This window comes from Camellia sinensis, unplaced genomic scaffold (genome assembly GCF_055761805.1).
Source record: "Camellia sinensis isolate YWXY unplaced genomic scaffold, ASM5576180v1 Unanchor1, whole genome shotgun sequence".
In the NCBI taxonomy this organism is placed as follows: domain Eukaryota; kingdom Viridiplantae; phylum Streptophyta; class Magnoliopsida; order Ericales; family Theaceae; genus Camellia; species Camellia sinensis.
The window spans coordinates 25,122,164-25,128,590 of record NW_028128987.1 but is presented as its reverse complement, the minus strand read 5'-3'; positions in this window follow the sequence as shown (position 1 = coordinate 25,128,590).

Genomic DNA, 6,427 nt, shown 5'->3' with positions numbered 1-6,427 from the left:
GACAACTGTCAGCTGTCTACAGAAATATCTGTTGAAAACCACAATTGGCCGGCCGGCCATCAGAGTGGTCGACCGGCAGTCAAATTGGCCGGCCGGCCATCACATTTAGCCGATGGCAACAAGACACAGCCGGTGGCCTCAAGCCACGGCCGGTGGAGTGTAGGGATGTCCCAAAAGCCATTCCCTGCCCTCCAAAGCAAAAACACAAGTGTTTGGTGCAAAATCAGAAACAACAAGGTTGAGTCGAGAGATTCTGGGGCAAGGCGCGTAGCCGAGGCCTCCTAGAACTCAAGACGAACACAAACATGGATAATCACCGAGTGTTCAAGCGATGACGTCCAAGTCTTAAGGACGGTAAAAAATGGGGTGTCTACACTCAGGCACAGTCCAAAGATAAGACAAAATAGATGCAGGATTTGAAATGCTCAAAGCTATGGCACTCTGCTAGAGACTTCTAGCGTTTGGCAATCAAATAGACTCATGATCGAATGTACCTGCAAGAATATCCAAGTCTTAAAGGGCCGTAAAAAAAGGGGTGTCTACAATATAATAATTTTGTATAATTACCACTGAATAGTAAATTTTGTGGGTAGAATTTATAATACATACTCTTTAAAATATGCAAGTCATGAATTTTTTTTTTGCAGTGTTGATGTCATAATTAAAGCCCTTTCAGTCTGTTGAATTTTTTAAAATTACCTATCAATAGGAATAATGGCGTGGCATGACAGATATGCCAGTAGTATAGCATGAAGTAGCATGGTGACATGGCATTTAAAGAATTAAATCAATGCCAAGAAAAACCAGAAGAGTTGGCTATTGCAAGTAGTTAGAGTCAATGCTGAAATCAAGGGATTGAAGATCAAGTTAGAGTAGATTTTGTAGGTAGTTCCTAAAATAAAGGGATATGGACGAAAGGAAGTAGAAAATCAAGGAAGATCATGGCTGCATCAGAAAGTGGCCATACCAGTATAAAAGAGAAGGTTTCAACAAAGGGAGGAAAAAAAATCCCACACAACTCACATATCGTGATTATTAGGTGTAACTTCTATTTTAAGAGTAGTCAACTTAATAATTTTAGGAGTAGATTAGTGATAAGTTTTCTCACTCTTTTTCTCTGTCGATTAATGTATTTTTCATTTCTTTGTTCTTATTTGAAGTTTATGTAACTTGTAACAAGTGACATTTTACTTAATTAATACAAATCAATTCTATTTCTACCATATTTCTTCTTTATTGTACCTTCAAAGAAGTCTTTAATATGTTTAAGGCATAGAACTTGATGAGGACAATGACCCACATCGTCTGGGAGGGACTTCCACTTCTACCTTATAAGCGTACTAGCCCCCTCCACCTTGCATCAGGCCTTTAAAACCATGAGGAGGGGACGACAAGATTCGTCCCTCAACCCCAAAGAGGACAATATCTACAGGGGCATGCCTAGCCTCTTATGCCCTTGCAGATATTGTCTGCTTTGGGGTTAAGAGACAGATCTTGTCGTCGCCCCTTACAGTTTTGTTCCTCCTCGAGGGTAAAGGCCTCATACAGGGGGGAGGGTAGAGCATGCGGCTGTTTCACTAACCCGTCTTGCTCACCTTGCATGATACTGTCCACTTCAGGGTTAAGGGAAGGATCTTGTAGTCCCCCTTCGTCACAATTTTAAAGGCCTCATACAATGTGGAAGTGAGAGTCCTTCTCAGTCAATGTGGGACATTGTCCTCATCATAACCCCCCAGCATACTAGGCCGCAACAGTGAGAGAGTTTGCCAGACAGCCCTCATTCTAGTGCCAAATTTGCATACTTGGCCTCTCATGTCCTTGTAGATATTGTTCGCTTTGGGGTTAAGGAACGGATCTTGTCGTTCCCTCCTCACAATTTTGTTCCTCCTTGGGGGAAAAGGCTCATGTAGGAGGGAGGGCAGGGCATGTGACTGTTTCCACTGACCCGTCTCATTTACCTTGTATGATACTGTCCGCTTAGGGGTTAAGGGACAGATCTTGTCGTCTCCTCCTCACGATTTTAAAGGCTTCATACAAGCTGGAGGAGGCTAGTACGCATATAAGGTGGAAGTGAGAGTCCCTCTTAGGTGATGTGGGACATTGTTCTCATCATAACTCAACTCCAAGTCTGATCTATTTTTCTGTCGATTAACTTCTATCGATTGATTGGCACGCATAGTGGGACATTTCTAATTTAGAGTAATGGTGCAAAAGAAATAGACTGACCTTGGTGATACTAGCGAGAAAACAGTGAAAGATGTTGGTCACCTTGGGAACTCTAGTAAGAGGCCTATCAAAGACAGTGGTTTTTCTACTGGTCTTCTTGAGTATGGGAAAGATATGGAAGTCATTGGTGACAGTCAAGTAATGGATGCTAAGTATGGAGAAGACCAAGTCCTATTAAAGTCAAAAATCCCTAATCATAAATCCAACCTTGGACCAAGTTCATCGGTCATGGCACAACTGCATTCATAACACATTGGCCTATATGTTCACTTTCATTTTATGAGGTGCTAGGTTTGTAATTTACTAATGTCAGCATGGTTGGTAGAGGTAGAGGAAAACATGTAGTAGTTAAACAAGAAATGTATCCCATTTTGAAAGTCTAGGATTTGAGAAATCCCGACCCTCAAAAATGCAACACAATCCTAAAGGATTAACTAGATGAGATTGAAAAGTTGAAGAAATTCATTGCAGCCAACATAGAGCTTTCCCGAGAAATTTCTCATTCTTTGGTTACTCCACTGCGAGAGATAGCGTACTCCCAATCTGTTTTGGTGTAGGCCATCACCAACATGATAGCTACTTTGGGTGAAATGGTTTTCTGTCCCTTCCATCAGCTCTAGTTTTACCTATAACAAGACCAACCAATGTCTTTGCAGAAACATAATCCACAAAACAACTTCTTTACTACTTTTGAACCACCACTGGAGTTTTTTAGATATCTTCCTTTAACAGCCCAATTCTTAAGGGCGCAAGGTGTTGAACTTAGGGGCAACCTCCTAGGTTTTAGCCATTAGAAATCAGAGATAGCCAGAACTCTCAAAACTTTCAGAATCAAGATCTTCAAAATCGGAACCTTCAGAATCATCAAAATGCCCAGGGAGTTGGTCCTATGCCTATTCCAAGTGGCTAGCCCCACTTACCTCCCTTATCGTTTCAATAATTACCCTTACCTCTATTGCTTTTGAAATTATTATTAGAATTCTCCCACTGTTCCCCTCTGTTAGGCTATAACAGAATTTACTGATGTCATACTAATGTTATAGATTATAATACCAAAAATGACGAATTGTCCATTATTTACCTTATCTATTCAAATGAGAAATTTCACTCACCTCCCCAAAAGTTTCGCATATATATTATCAAAATCCATACATATTTTAGCATTATTTAATAAAACTCTTAAATTTCATGTAATATTAAATAAAGCCTTAAATTGTTAAGGCATTATTAAATCAATTAATGAAAAAAAAATAATAATAATTTCTATTGATAAAATATTTAAAAATAAACAATCTCTTTAAAATTAGTGTTAGATAACATTTTAATAATTTAATATAAGACTTATTCCACACTACATAAATGACGTAAAATTTATCATTTTAAATAATCATTTATTATTTGATTTTTTTTAAAAAAAAGTTGAAATAAATGGACTTATTTTTTTCCCGAAAATTTACATTACTTATTTATTCATATGTAAAAATATATATAATATTTTATAGTTTCTCAATCATATATTATTTTCAAATTTTAACTTTTATCTTTGAGGCATTAAACTTCTACTTAATACATATTTAAAAAAGAAGGAATTACATGCAGGTAAGAAAAGAAAAAAAAAATTAACAACACATACGGGTGCAAGTGTGTCTGTAATGGGATACAAATATAAGACTGTAAATGCAAGCACACTTGCACCTCTCATATGTTGATAAATTTTTTTTCCAATTCTTAGTTACATATAATTCTCTTTTTAAAAATGCAGGTTAATATTTTTTATATGATTTAAAAAATAAAAAAATAAATATATATTCTCAATCATATATTATTCTCTGTCCCTCTCTGTTCAGCATGAGTGGGAGTACCAATTAGTGCTCCCACTAATGATGTGGTAGTAGGCCCTACTATAAATGATTTGATGTTTTGGTCTTGATATTGTATTTTTTTTCTTTTTTTATTGAGTGTCATGTTATTAGTGGTGTTATTAGTGGTGTTTTTAGAACTCTAAAATTAGTATTCTCTATTATTGTTGTTGTTGTTTCCATAGTTTGAAGTGACGAATTTGCAGGGGAATGGAATCACTTTCGATGAGGCATCTGATTTCTGCAACATACAACAGCATCCTCACGAGATACCCATCATCATCATCATCATCATCATCATCATCAACATCAACACCCATTAGTGTAAATAGATTCAGAAATCAAGACACCCACTTTCGCTTTGTTCTACGCTCCCAAAAATCTGCTTTCCAAGGTAGATTAATTTTCTTCTTCTTCTTTAGCATCATTTGTTTAAATTTTCAATTTCTAATTCATTTCTTTTGAGCCTTCAACACCTATTCACCTGAAACCAATTGCTTGTGTTTCTTTGAATAGTTTATGAATTCATAGGACATGCATGTTTGTTGTATATGGGGTAGCTTTTGCGTGTGTCATTGTGCAGCTCTCTTTATTAATTTTTTCTTTTTCCTCATAGCTTTGGCCTTTGGTGGCATTGGATTGCCAAATAATGGTTAAAATTGCTTATTGATGATGAGATAGATGCATGCGGATCATGTTTGGAGTTTAGGGATTTTTAAGAATTGGGTAAATTACATTTACCTGCCCTCTCCTTTAAGTTTCTAACAATTAACTGTGATATCAATAATAACACTAATCTCTTTTACTTTTGAAACTATTATTAAGATTCTCCACTGTTTATTTAATAGAATATGCTTATGCCATGCATTATGAGTCAGAAATCTCAATATTGCCCTTACATATTCAAATAGTAAATTTCACCCACCTCCTTGAGGTTTTACAAAAAAAAAAAAAAAAAAAAAAAAAAAAAAATTTGACAAAGTCCCATACATAGGTTAGTAATGTTGAACAAAATTATTAAATTCTATACAATATTAAAAAAAAAATTCTAAATTGTTAAGATATTATAAAAACATTTAACCAAAAAAATATAATTTTCATTGATAAAATACTTTAAAAGAAACCATATCTCTAAAATTAATGTTATTATAGATAATATCTTAATAATTTCACATAAGATTTATTTCACACTACATAAGCAGCATAAAATTTATCATTTAAACTAATGTATTTATTGTTTGAACTTTTTTTTTAAGACAGTTAAAACAAATTAACTTCTTTATTTTTTATTTTTTAAACAAAATGAACTCCTTGGATCCATGAAGCAATCCTTGAATATTGCATATATTTGTAATTGGGTCATGTTTTACTCTATAATTTGGATATGTTTTCATTGCTCTATATTTTGCTCTATAATGTGAGAGAATCTTTAGCCTTTCGTATTCGGCTCATCAATATATATAAATTTATAATAATAAAAATAAACTTCAGAGATTAACGTATTATGTCTTGCATGTGTTATTAATCCATAACTTATATCAATAAATGTGTTTAAGCAATAAATAAAAATTCGATCTATTATAAAAAGGGAATTATTGCTCATTTCATTACATAGAACCAAAACCCTTATAATGACAAGCTTATATATAGCCGAATAACCACCCATTAAGAGCCAACAAATTGATCACCATCAAATGTTATACTAAATTAAATACAATCCTTTTGCAAATTACAAAACAAAATATAAAAGATGAAATTGTGGAGTCTTGATCTTCCCTAGCAAAGGGGTCGCTTGATTTGCAAATATTTACTATGCTTCTGTTATCAGTGTAACCGGTCATGTGTTGGAGGCATTTAACATAAATATTATGACTAAGCAACAAAAATATTTTTTACATAATACTTGTAAGGATTTGAGAATTCAGTCATTGTATTCATCTCAATAGAGGTATATAGCTGTTGCAATGAGTATAAAAAAGGCATTATAGAAATTAGGTGTAATCATAATCAAATGTAATCCTAAATCTAGGCCTAAATATATGTAATAGAATATTTGCACATATACAAATAAGGAAAGAATCAACAGACAGTTAAGGGGGCTGCCTAACACTATTTATTAATGCTCCTCTAAACACTCCCTATCTTAGACTCTTCTATGTGCCCTACCCCTAACCCTGCTTCATGAATAAGTTTTAGACTCAAATCATGTTATTATGTATGATAGCCTGAGTGTTTCCCTTTGCACCAATCAGCAGCCCCTGAGTTATATTTCCAAAGATATGATAATAATTAAAGAAATGTAAAAACAACAACAACAACGAAAAATAAGAAGAAGAGATAGA